At 32.3% G+C, this 14047-nt stretch overlaps 1 protein-coding gene and 1 non-coding gene across 4 annotated transcripts in view; one reads left to right on the forward strand and one right to left on the reverse strand.

The window, feature by feature from the left end:
• brat (tripartite motif-containing protein brain tumor) overlaps nucleotides 1-14047 on the reverse strand; it is a 349175-nt gene that overhangs the window by 302959 nt on the left and 32169 nt on the right. The gene's annotated exons all lie outside the window — the stretch shown is intronic.
• Nucleotides 8471-8589, forward strand: LOC146533014 (5S ribosomal RNA). The gene has a single exon (XR_014878729.1). It is a non-coding gene; the product is annotated as a 5S ribosomal RNA (ribosomal RNA).

Consider the following 14047-nt stretch of genomic DNA (forward strand, 5'->3'; position numbering starts at 1 on the left):
TTCGTCGCAGTCGTGTATAAATAAACATACACAATCCTTAATATAATATGAGTCTTATCTTATACTGTAGTTGTATAAAACTACAGTACAATTTAAATTAATTGAGCAGCTTAGTCATGATCGCCCGGAATGGTGGCAGGAATGTCGTCCGCGTTCCCAAACAGAATGCAATATCGATTCTTCGGATGATAACGAGGTGCTATACGTAAGTTGATTTTGTTGGAAAAAATTATTATATTTGATAAATTATAAGAAAAACCCGTCGTGGCGAAATGAAACAGTCAATCTTATGAGGTACTCGAAGGAATGAAATGTTTAATATTTTCATTTCTTAGCTATAGGTAAAACGCGGCGTTTAGTTCCGCCACTCAATATATATTACATCCAGAAATCGGTGGAGGGAACCAAAGCGACTTCATTGGAACGGAGGGTTTAGCACTAGGTTCCCAGGTTCCACCTGTCTACCCTGCTATTCACGGGATACAGCGTAAAGTTAAATAAATATACGCACTGATGGTGCGCGACACCTTTATTTTATTTGTACTTGAGATTTTGAACCTACTAAAATTTCGCTTTTCCCATAAAATGATCTAAGGTTAGATACATTGTATGTATAAATTCTCGTAGTTTCGTGACTGGAACTGCCTGAATGCACTTACCACTTTGTCGCTAAACGCTTGTTCGATTGCGAAATTTGCTGTTCCCTTTGTGAAGCGTTAAGCGATAATACTGGATCGTTGCAGAGTGATTCTAATTTCCTTCAAAATAATTTGTCGAGTAATTTGTTTTAGGAATCACTTCATTATTCTTTAAACAAAAAAATAAAAAAATATTATATTAAATATAACATATTTTTGCGGATATCTACTATAGATTAATCTAGTGTTAAATCCTTTCGGTTGATAATTGCATGTTGAGTCGTGAAACTCAACCTCGTGCATTGTCTTATTATTAAATGAATATAACTCGTTCCCCTGAGTGGGAATCGAATCCAAAACCATCGAGTTTTAAGCGAAATGCCGCTGATGAATTCAAATATATCTATACTTGTATAAATATAATTTTAATTAATTTCAAAAATATATATTATTTATACCTTTATAATTATAAACTATACTTTATAAGTATTTATAGAAATAGAAGTATATTAAATCAATTAGATGCATCGTCCTAGTATAGAGCTGTAGAGCACGTTCCACTTGCAACCGGTCTGCGATTTTGCGGGGCTTGCGTAACCGAACCGGTTACGCGGGTTTACTACACACGGCTAATTGTTATGGCGAGACTCTAAAGAATTATTGTTTAATAAAAAAAAATTACAATTCTTTACTATTTCTATTTATTTCCTTTTTATAATAAACATATGGCAGGTGGCGAAACTTAACGTCGCAGTTTTTCTTGCAGGTCAGCATAAATACTTGTAGTAATATTTAAGTATGTAATAAATGTTTGTTCATTGACATTTGTTTAGTATAAAAATGTAGTATGAAGAATTGCAATTTTCTCATTAAAATCTTGAATTGTGTCAATATGGATTGGTTTAACTATAATATGCTTAGGTAGCGCAATAGAATTGTTATAATCGATATTTTTTACTCCAACTAAACGTAGCGGGATCAAATTTTATTCAAAGGAATTAATTTAGAAAGGAATTAATTTATATTTAAGGTCGTCGATGAGAACGATGCTTGTGGAGTCGGACCTCCTTTAATTTATCCGTTTCACTTTTCTGGTTTTCAAAATGCGGCGTTGAGTTCCGCTATATACAATATGCAATAAAAAAACACTCTATTCTCAACAAAAATAATACAGCGGAAAGCTAAAAAAAATAATAATTGTTATTGGCTGTTCATTCTTTCTAACCGTGTGTAAAGTCTCGTGCAACGCACGTGTGTAACGTGCTCGCACTTTCTTTGTTCCGTCGCTAACGCGGCATGAATGCTGTGACATAACTTCTATAGTACGAGTATACTATAGCTACTATAGTATACTACACCGTATGCCGTAATAGTGTCACACAATGTAATGTATTGTTCTAGAGATATTATTATTAAAAAGATTTTAATTAATCTAACACTTTACCTATTTGAATCTTTTTGTGTTTTCTGTTTTATTTTAGTTTTTTGTTACGAAAATAAATATGATGTTAATTGATAATGCTCGAATTTTCAATTAAAATTTGAATGTAAAATATTAATGGAAAATCTGAAATTGAAATTGAAATTTTCAATTAAAATAAAACTATTCTGATTTTTTCCTAGACGTGCATGTAAAACGACACTTACTGACAAGGAATTTAGATAAATTACACAAACTTCGAGTATTTGTTAGTTACCTAAGTTCCTATATTATGCGTGGATAGCCGTATCTCATGTCTATTATCTTAAAAATGTCTCATTATTCTAAAAACTACCCCCTATCATTAACAATTAAGAAGATACTAAATTATTTTTTATTAAAATCTATTTAAAAAAATGAAAAAAATCAATAGATTTTTATTACGTTTTTGTGTATTAACAACTACCATTAGTATTCTTATCCTTTACTAACATTCTCATTCTAAGTAAAGTTCTTGTAAACCCTCATTTGTATGATTTACAACATGTCCATTGTAAATTGTAGGTGAAAACAAAAAAGTGAATCTTTCAAAATTATATGCAATTTCGTACTAGTCGAGAATAGCTAAAAACTTTATTCAATTTCTAAATACTTTGCGGTTGCTACTTTCCCTTTTGAATTTTTGATGGTCATACTTTTGAATAAGTTATAAAGGTATTGTCTGTCTGTAAACGCGACGGTTGTGGAATCGATTCCGATTCGGGTAATTGAATTGTTTATATTTTCTCGCATTACTCGTAAGTCAAAGCGCGGCGTTGTATTCCGCTACTCTATACACAATGTCTTGAAAATTGGTCTTAACAATGGGGTTTCTCTACCTAGCCTGCTATATTAATGTGAATACAACATGAAGTTGTAAAAACATAAATATATCTATGTTTTTTATAAAATTAAAATTCTTTTTCACAAAAAAAAAACAAGCCTTCAAAATTAAAGGATAGCGATGCTTACATCTAAGCAATTTACTTATTATAATACAAAATAATTTTGCAAAAACTTTCCGGGCTCCCTAAATTCAACGGCCATGGTGGAAATATGCGTTCATTTCATATTCACGCTTGGAGTCACTTTATCTTGCCGGGCTTTTCTACGTGACGGGGGTGAACAATACATAGGCTTCTTAATTATAGGATTCCTTGGCGTTTTTGGCATATTTTAATATTCCTTTTTTTATACCTTGAAGCGACGTGACAGTGTTTTGATTCTAAAGGGTGGTGGTTCGATTCTTATTTTGAGGATCGGGAATATATTATTATTAACATTATTTAGTTTTTTTTGACATGGTGAAAGAACGACGGGCTTCGCTACTTAAATAAGTGTCATAAAATAGAGCGGGAAGAGCGAAGTGTTTTAACACTCGGTTCTCTTTTTATTCTACATTAAATATATATTTTTTTATTTATAGATTTTTGATTCTTCCTCTAGTGGGAATCGAACCAACGATCGTCACGCTGCTACTGTCAGACGCTTGTGCCCTACGCCGCGACGGCCTCAACGATATTTTTTTTATTATGTAGCTAAGTGCACCAACCTTGCAATGCAAGCAATATGATATTGCAGCGCTTTATAAAAGTTTATATGAGACTTTTAATATTTTTGTTATGGTTGGACATGTGTAGGTTTTATGGCCGAGGCTTTCGTGGCGCAGTACAGGATATCATAAGACTGTTAACGCGATAGTCGTGGCCTCAGTTCATGATTTTATTGAGATTATATTTTAAATGTTTTCATTACATCTATTAGACAATACGCGGCGTTTAATTTCGCAATGTCTGGAAATTTCGCCCGGAAATGTGGAGCAGAGTGTTTGACAGTACATCCTAGTAGGCCCTTGCCTTTTATGCTACGCGGAAGAAGGCTGCTTGTATTGTATAAATTTATTTATTCAAAGAAAAATTCTACTAAAACGGTAATCCAAAGCAATTTACTGAAAGTAATTCCATAATTTAGGTCAAAACTAAAAACATTAATAAGAGTGCATGTGTAGTGAGTGCAGTACCTATTGTAGTTTCGTGACCGCCGCCATTACCAAACGAACCTACTTTAAAATAATGTATTGCTATCTACAATATACAAATTATACATTAGTTTCATGAAAACATATAATAATTATTATAAATAGCGTAATTTTATTAGATTTTTCTTTAATTTGTACTTGCAATTCGCGCCAAATTAACTGTAGGTCTAGGAACCTATAAATTTTTCCTACGAATTTTCTGCAAAATGCAGTAAAACTGATGCATAAATGCTCGTAAAGTGGGCGTTGAGTTTCGCCATTCAACACGCAATGCCTGCAGAATTCGGCAGAAAGTGGAGAACGGAGTGTCTTAACACTAGGTTACCTCTGCTTAATCTGCTGTGTGCGGGAAACAGTAATTATGTTGGTATTATTATTTAAACTGTAAAACTACCTTCACACTGACTATTACCTTACAATTGTTTATCGTATCTACAAATGTTTAATCAAAAAAAATTAAGAGTGACAGCGGAACAGCCTCTTCAGCTAGGTTGATCACGCTAATCTCAGAAACTACTGATTTTAATTTAATAAAATATTGAATATTGTATAGAATAATCCCTTTACCAAGAATCTCTCTTGGTTATTTCCATCTGACTACGGAGGCAAAGCTGGAGGTATAAGCTAGTATAAAATATATGATTTTTCCTAGATATCATAGCGCATAAAATTTTATAAAAGTTAATTTATAAACTTTCCGGTTTCGTTTGAAAACACCTCACACGTGTTCTATTCTAGAAACAGTTGAAATAACTGAAACTTAAAAACTATAAATGTTGTTCCACTGAAACTTTGCGTGGAGAATTTTATTATTTCTATTTTTTTCTTTGTAACATATGTGTAAAGCAGATAGAGAAACGAAAACCAGCACTGAAATAGCTTAAAATAAATTATTAATTTAAATAATTATTTAAGTTCATCATCTGGTCCCCTTCGCCAAGAATATGAACAGATTTTTCTTTTAACTTTGCCTCTCCAGAGAGAATTTACACTTCCCGCCCGTTCCGCTGGTTACCGGCGTAATTTAACACCGCGCTATGTCTTCACAACCATTGTGTTTACATTTAGACACTGCTAAACTGCTAGTACAATTGTAATGGTTCTGCCTTCATAGTAAATAATAACGGTATTATTAAAATAATAATTACTTATATAAATGGCCATGTAAATATTTCCAAATTTAATAATAATAAGCATTAAGCATGTTTTCTATACTAAATTATTATGTAGGTACACTATGCTAATTTTATTGTTAGCATTCCAATAATAACATATTTGCTTATACACTTCAAATTGTGTTCGCGTAAATGACAAATATTTAAAATATGTATCTAATTGTGCTAATATTATTAATTGTGTCGATTTTGTGTAGAATTCTTTAATATGAAAATAGCGTAGGTTTCTATTTATCACGTTTAATTTCATAATTAATAACAATAAACGCTTTTGTATTAATCGCATTTAAAAAGTTCACTTAGACAACCCAGTGTTAAGACACTCCTTTCTCCTCTTTTCGTAGGAATTAAATACATTGTGCATTGAGTGGCCAAAATCAACGACGAAAAAAAAAAGTGTTGGAAATCACTATGATTTGGATTAGGATATTGTAGTAATTTTTAATCAAAATTGAAATTTACTTGTATGTTTTACAGGAATTTTACCTTTTATAGTATACGCATTTAAAAATCGTAGAAGACGGACTCGTTCTTGATAAAAATAAGGAAAAACTATAATAAATATACTTAACACCACTATGAATTTTTACAGTTGCAAGAAATGTAACAAGTTTTAGTTAGTCATACATTACTCATCTTTTCCAGATATGTCCGCAAGCGCATCTGTCATTTATTGTGCGTACAGAGGTTATCTGGGGTTAATGGATTTTTCCTGTTCACATTCTTCTTCAATAAATGTGTTTAATATTCTTTTTTTAGCTTCACACTGTATCCCGCATAAAGAAGGTTCGGCAGAGGAAAACGCGTGTTAAAACAATCTGTTCTCCTAAAATAATTAATTTCTCCGAATGAGAATCGAACCCGTAAACAATTATTAGTTGACGGCTTCACTTCACTTACCTAGTGCCTAAAATGAAAAATCTCTATCTAATAATATAGTAAAATATTCAGTAACGTAATTAAATTGATTGAGTAATACATATCTCCTAGAAGTACTTTTTTTGCTTATTTGCGACATACGGAAAATTCCCAGAATTATAAAAAGGACATTTCAATTTATTTTTATATTATGTAGTAGGTAACTACATAATTAGTTAATTATCGTATCGATAGTCCTTCAATTAAGAATTATACTTGTTGACCTTGTAAGTAATCGAGGACAAGAGGCGCGCGCGTGTCAAGCGTGCGACCGTAAAGGCGACGGATTCGTTGAGTTCGATTTCCACACAAGCTCGAGCTCAAGCTCTGTTGTCGAGGCTACTAAGCGCGGTGTTGAGTTCCATTACTCAACACGTAATACATCCAGAATTCGAAGAAATATGGGAAACGGAGTGTCTTAAAACTAGGTTCCCTCTGCTTACCCTGCGGTTTACAGCGTGAAGCGGAATTTTAATTTTTAATTTAAAATTACAAAGTGATTAAGAAATCTATATAAGTATATAAAAATTTGGTTTATTTGTAAATTAATTAAAAAATTGACGACTGTCTGGCTCTTTAATAACGAAGGTCACTGGTTGAAATTCATTTAAAAATAACAACAGTGGAGACTATTAAAGAAAATCGATATATTTACAAGTAATAAAATATAATTATATTTGGAGAAACTGTATCATTTAATTATAAAGCGATGAAATAGCGGTTGAAAGTTTGTATGGAAAAAAAATTAAATCGCCACCGATTTTAAAAGAATTTGAAATTTAGACTATTAAAAATATTTCATTTAAATAATTCATTCCCATGAGTAGAATTCGAACCCGTATATACAGTCAAACACGGCGCTACTGCGCCACAACGACCATTGTATAAAATTTATTTCACGTTAAAATCCCAGTATCGGAACCTGCTATCCACCAGAAGCCCACAGAAGTACCTTTGTCACCACATGTCGACACCAACTCATAAATTACCCAGATGTCCGTCAGCTTGTAATTAGTCGCCATTTTTGTCGCCACTGATTGAGATAGCAAATTAGAGCTTCCGGTTGTCATGTTACATAGTAAAATAGATTAAATAAATGTGTGTACTCGTATTTGTTCAATAACGTTATAATATATCGGTTAAATATTAATTGATATAAGTATTATTTTTTTTACCATAAAAGTAAATTCTGTAAGTCTTTAATTTGAATATTGGAATTACCGCTATATGTTGTAGGTTCGATTCCCACTCGAAGAAATGAAATATCCTCATTTCCTCGCTCTGGCGCTTGGCGTGCGGCGTTGAGTCCCGCCACTCAACAGACAATGCCTCTAGAACTCGGCGGGAAGAGGGGCACAGAAGTGTTCCAGGTTCCTTCTGCCTACCGAGTTACAGCGTAAAGCTAAAAAATATTGATTTTAGTAAAAAAGTAAATAATTGTACAGTTTAAGCATACACTAAATTTATGTATAAAGGAAGTATATAAATGAAACCATAATTTATATATTAGTACGCTACAAATGAAACATTTTACAAGGAAAAAGTAATTTTAGAATGCTTTTTAGTATCAAAGAGCAAAGGGGACCAATTACGTCCAACTCCCAAGTACAGACAATAGTCGTATTTAGCTCATTGTCACTTAGTTATATTAAATTTCAATTCGGCATTCTGATTATATAAAAATGTGGATTAAAACTTTTTGTGAAAAATGTTTGTTTCAGTCTGAGTTTTCGTTATACAAGTATTTTTAATTAAAAATCCACTTTCTTAAACAATTTTTCATTAATTTCAAATGTAAATTGGAGTGCTTTTACTTATATATTCTTTTTCAGTGAGTGGAAATCGAACTCGTTACCATCATGAATTTTAAATACTTTTAAATTTTGCAGCAATGGTATTTTTGTTATATTATAACGAGTTTTAGTTCAACTTCGAACTTGAGGTTAATGCTAGAGCCCTACTGGTTCCCTACGATCTCTAACCGCTGGGCCCATACCATCGAATATGCTGGACTTCGGTGTTTTATACCTACATACGGGGCATTAGCTATTGTAACGGCGTCGTCTGGGTCTAATAAGACGCTACGCGGGCGTCTGCGTTTAGGGTGTGCGTTAGTGGTGTAATGAGGGGGTTCGTGTGCAAGTCTGCGCTCTCAAAGTACCGCTTGGCTAAGCCTTTGCAGTACTCGTAAATTGATTCCAATATACTTACAGTCGTGATGCAATATTTATACCACTTTGTTGCCAACGTCCATACCACGTTGAATACACCGGTTCTCGTCCGATCACCGAAGTTAAGCAACATCGGGCGCGGTTAGTACTTGGATGGGTGACCGCCTGGGAACACCGCGTGTCGTTGGTTTTTTTTGTTTTTTTTTTTTTTGAATTGTTTTGTTCATCATAAACGTTTGTTTGAACCTAGTGCCTTGGTTATATCCTACCATAAAAATAAATAACTTTTTATTGCCGTCGCCGTGGCGCAATCTTGGTACAGCATCAGGATTCGACCTCCACTCGTGGAAATGAGTTTATTACTCTGGTAGACGAAGCGCGGCGTTGAGTTCCACCACTCAAGACGCAAAGTTTCGACAATTTGATGGAAGTTTTTGATTAGATTAATAAAATACTTTTGAAATTTTACTTTAGAATACAATATTACAGAAAATTTTCAATATAGTCTTAAAGAAACCTAGATAAAGCAATATTAAAAATATTTTATTTCTATTGTCAATAGAAGCACATGCTTCGTAGAGACATATACATATACGTCGAGAACAAAGATTGAGTTTAACAATATGATGCTAAACAATATGTGATGCTGCTTTGTTCGATCCAACGTCCGGTTTGGCAAGTCACTTCGATTACTGACTATCAACATACTAGCATTATAAAATAGGGTTAGTCATATTAAAATTTAAATAAAGTATTGATTAAAAAATAAACTTCTTAGACATCAAGCTCTAGCATTTAAAAAATCAGCTTCACGCTGTATCCCGCACGCAGCAGGGTAGGCAGAGGGAACTTAGTGTTAAGACACTCCGTTCCCCACTTTCTGCCGAATTCTGGAGGCATTGCGTGTTGAGTGGCGGAGCTCAAATTTGATATCCATATATAGTACGCTGTGTAATATATTGCATTTCGCCATTTTGTTACGGCGGCCATTGATAAGTAATTGCTCTAAGTCGGAATCGAACTCACTAAAATAGTATTTAGTCAGATATTATTTCACTGTGTCACTGGCCTCTATCCGACATTTGCCAAAATTATAAATAATCATACAAACATAGAAAAATACTAAATTTAACTCTTGACCTATTTAAAGCTATATGCGTTGTTTGTTATTTCTTACTACCTTAATACAATATTACAGAAAAGAAAGATGATATAAATAAAAAATATCAAATATACAGGTTGGAACTGTCAGCACCACTTTAAATAAAACGACAGTTTTAACTTTTTTCTGAATTATATTAGGCTTTTACTCTATAAAAGCCTAATATAATTCAGAAAAAAAATAATTCCTAAAAATGAAAAAGTTATTTTTTCAAACAAAATAAATAATAAAATTATCGTTTTAAAATAAAACGCCATTTGTAAAGTATAACATAGGCACGCACACACTTACCTGTCAAAGCGGCAACGTCGCATACGTATGTGTGCGTCACACGAAATACAGGTATGGATAAAAATCGTGAAATGAAAAAAAAATCCTACGTCTAAACTGTTGAGGTACCTTGATTAATTTGTTTAGCTCTGGGCTTGAAATATTTTACCCTATATGCAGTTTCAGTAAAAGAAGCGCTGCCTCTTCCATCCTGTATACGTATAAAAAATCATTAATTTCATCAATAACCATATCAAAAGTAAATTTAATTTCATATACTGAACTCTACATGCGATGCAAAAAAATAGCTTGGCGTCATTATGGAATTTCGCACCTTTGAGCGTCCTTGGTTGCCGGCCTTGCACAAAGCCGGTCAATTACAACTTTTTTCTTCACAACTGTCGTGAAATGTCTTGATTATGAAGCCTTTCAACAGTTGACATATCTACTATAAACTTTAAATTTTACGTCTTAGAGTTCAAATTTCCTTATGACTCTATCCCTTTTTATTATTCCACAACCGTCGATCGCAGCTGTCAAGATTGTGGTTGCCAGGTCTATCCCTGCTCAAAGCAAATAATATTGGGGCAATTATCGATGTTTTCAGTCAATATCTCTGTAAAAGAATTTATATTTAATGCTTTTTGTAAAAAGTTTTTCTTTTATATGAAATTTCACATGTTATACAAAAAATACTTTCTCGTATTAATGTTTTATTTATTAATGTAATATACTTTACAATCATTATTATAGAAAAATATTAGCGTTCTGCACCTCTCCTACATATAAACTATAAGTGTTCCAAATTTCATATATTTTTTTGTTAATTTTTAAAATAGCTTTTCAATACAATTAAATAATTTAATTTACTAATTTATTTAGTTATACATTAACAATAGTTTTAGTTATAGCATAAACATTACAACAACTCAACGTAATAAGTAACTTAAACGCTCAAACGAAATACGATAGTATACTACATAGCAATATGGTCCATTTTTCAAAAACAACAATAGAGCTCTACATCGCGCTATCGTTGTATTCTACTGTCGGTAGCATATATACGCTTTTTCGAGCTCTTAGAGCAGGGAGTCCGTTTCTACAGAGTAGGGCAGTCGTGGCGGAGGACTGCTCTGATCTCCGCTTGTCGCGTAGTTTGGGGGCCTACTGCGACCACGCTGAGCGCCAACGCTCCAAGCAGCCTGACTCACGAGTATATAGCTCGAGTTATCTCGTCCATTGGGACAACACAACCTAGGACATTCCTAGACCACACTCATGTAGAAATATTGACTCCTTTTTGTGACTTTTTGTTATAAATATAAAATGTAGAAATATTGACTCCTTTTTGTGACTTTTTTTTAGAAATATAAAATGTATAAATATTGACTCCTTTTTGTGACTTTTTTTTTGTATATTATTTCTAAAAATAATATACAAAAATGGAATATGTAAAAACATTTTTAAAGTTAAGTTTTAACTATCTTTAGGCTGTATCTTATCCTTAGTGGGGTTCAATTTTAAGTAAATAAAATTTTTTTTTAACTAACTTATTAACCACTTGTAAAATCTACAAAACAATCTATTGAGCTATTGGTATTCTTTTTTCCATGGAATGTTATATTATTATCCGTCAAACATTATAATAGTTTTTGCAGTTATTTATTCAATAAATCTTGTAGAAGAAGAAATTAGTGTTTACAAAACACCAATTTCTTCTTCTCTTTCTCTTTCTCTCGTAATATCTCGAATTCAGGTAAAATTGTGTCCTTAAATCGCGTGTGTGACGAACCCACAACAATCGCGTTTTCTGTCAGCAAAAACACAACCAAAAATATAAATAATATATTATTATACGAACATTGAACATGCTTTACATTTACGCAATCCAGAGTTCCATAGAGCTTATTCTTATTCGTGTAATAATCAAAAAAAAAAAGTAATAATATTGAATATGTCAAAAAAAATATATTTCTTAATTTCAATTAAACAACGATAGCGCGATGTAGAGCTATTTATTGTTTTCTTTTGTGCTTTATTGTCGAAAAGATTTTTTAAATTGTTACTAGTAAAAGTATTGATGACTGTGGACAAGGATGCAATACAGAGACCGTAGGGTTTCTCCGTTCTCTCTGACTACCCCACTGTGTTATAGCCTAATGCTATGGTTATATCATAATACTTCCGACTAAAACTGTTTTTACATATTACATTTATGTATATTATTTCTAATATTTATAAAAAAGTCACAAAAAGGAGTCAATATTTCTACATGAGTGTGGTCTAGGAAGGTCCTAGGTTGTGTGTCCCAATGGACGAGATAACTCGAGCTATATACTCGTGAGTCAGGCTGCTTGGAGCGTTGGCGCTCAGCGTGGTCGCAGTAGGCCCCCAAACTACGCGACAAGCGGAGATCAGAGCAGTCCTCCGCCACGACTGCCTTTCTCCGTAGAAACGGACTCCCTGCTATACAAGCTCCGAGAATGGTATATATGCTACCGGTGGTAGAATACAACGATAGCGCGATGTAGAGCTCTATTGTTGTTTTTGAAAAAAGGACCCTATTGTTATGTTGTATACTTTCGCATTTCATTTGAGCTTTTAAGTTACTTATTACTTTAAGTTGTTGTAATATTTATGCTATAACTAAAACTATTGTTAATGTATAACTAAAAAAACGAAAGTTTAAAAGGGATTCTTATATTGCCATTTGAGTTAGAAGTGTGGTAAGAATATTATGTAGGTATTTGTTTTATGCTTGATTAAATATTGTGCTTATTTATAATTTTTATTCTAAAACATGTAGTTTTTATAGTATGAAGTTTAAGTTATAAAATAGATACAAATAATTATATAAAAAAAATATTTAAATAAACCGAATTCGAAACATTGCATGTTTAGTGGTAAAATTCACTATCGACCTATTTTCTACAAGAGGAGTAACAAAAATATATTTAAAAAAAAAAACAAAAAAATCCCTTTATTTATTATAGTTTTTTTTAATCTAATTAAGTTAAAAAATAAACGTTCGACTTTTTAGATACTTTTCGTATTATACAAATATAGAAATAACTAAAATTTAAGAATAGTATCTTTAATTCAATATTGTGTTCTTTATAATAATTTACAACATATGCCAAACCGGCTCTACCTAGAATAAAACCGTTAAGCATCAGGGTCGTTTTGTCAAGGACAATAATGCGGACATTTATTAATACATAAAAGATAGAGTCAATAAAGAAATGTTTTATGTCATTTCATTTCTCATAGTAGCTCAATTCGAGTTTGGATAATAAAATTATGCATTTATTTACGTCGTCTTTTTTTCTCAAGCTAGTAGCAGTAATTATAATACAATCGAAAAATAAAATAAAGGAATTTTAAGCAAAACAAACAAATCAGACTGAATAAATTTAATGAATCAATAAAAAAACGATACGGTCGAATTGATAAACTCCTTTTCTTACAGAAGTCAGTTAAAAATGTACCTAATATCAAAATATATCTACGTATCTAGACTAGTAACTAAGGAACCGCGCTAAAAAAATAACCCTCTTTTTAGGCTTCGCCGTAGTCCGGTAAAAAGAATGGTCCCCTCTAAGTCAGGAAACGAATCAATTTCATAACATATAAATATTGCGCTGAGCGGGAATCAAATCCACTGCCTATCTACATGTGTACAATCGCTTTCTAACTTTACCACAGCGACAATAATTTAATTATAATAAGCTATTACAGTAATTAATTAATTGTAATCGTATTTAATTAATATGTTTTGCATAATAATTAACATTTAGATAGCCATCTTTGTGACGCATTCATATATGACGTTATAAATAACATATAAATTTGAGTTTTATTCAGTTCACTCCGCTCAGTTTTCCTTCCAAATGGAGGTATTGCATGTTTAGTGACGGAATTCAACGTAGGGGTTTGTCACAACAGAGTCGGGAAACAAAGATGAACCATTCCTCCTAGCGGGCATCGAACCCACAATATTTACGTTCATTGGCTACAATTTAATAAGAATTTCTATATATTAAAATAGTTTCTTGTTGAAATGTATATTTGTCTTTTTTTTTTTTTTGTGTCAGATTAGTCACCTGATAAGACATTTAAATTAGGTATATGTGATGATAAGATAGCACTCGCAGTCCATTAGATTATATTATTATTTAAAGATCCAATTGTTTTTTTATTAGATCGACATTAAAGC

The sequence above is a fragment of the Heliconius melpomene genome, chromosome 13 (genome assembly GCF_056956725.1).
Source record: "Heliconius melpomene rosina isolate 202511_hmr_F chromosome 13, ASM5695672v1, whole genome shotgun sequence".
Taxonomy (NCBI): Eukaryota; Metazoa; Arthropoda; class Insecta; order Lepidoptera; family Nymphalidae; genus Heliconius; species Heliconius melpomene.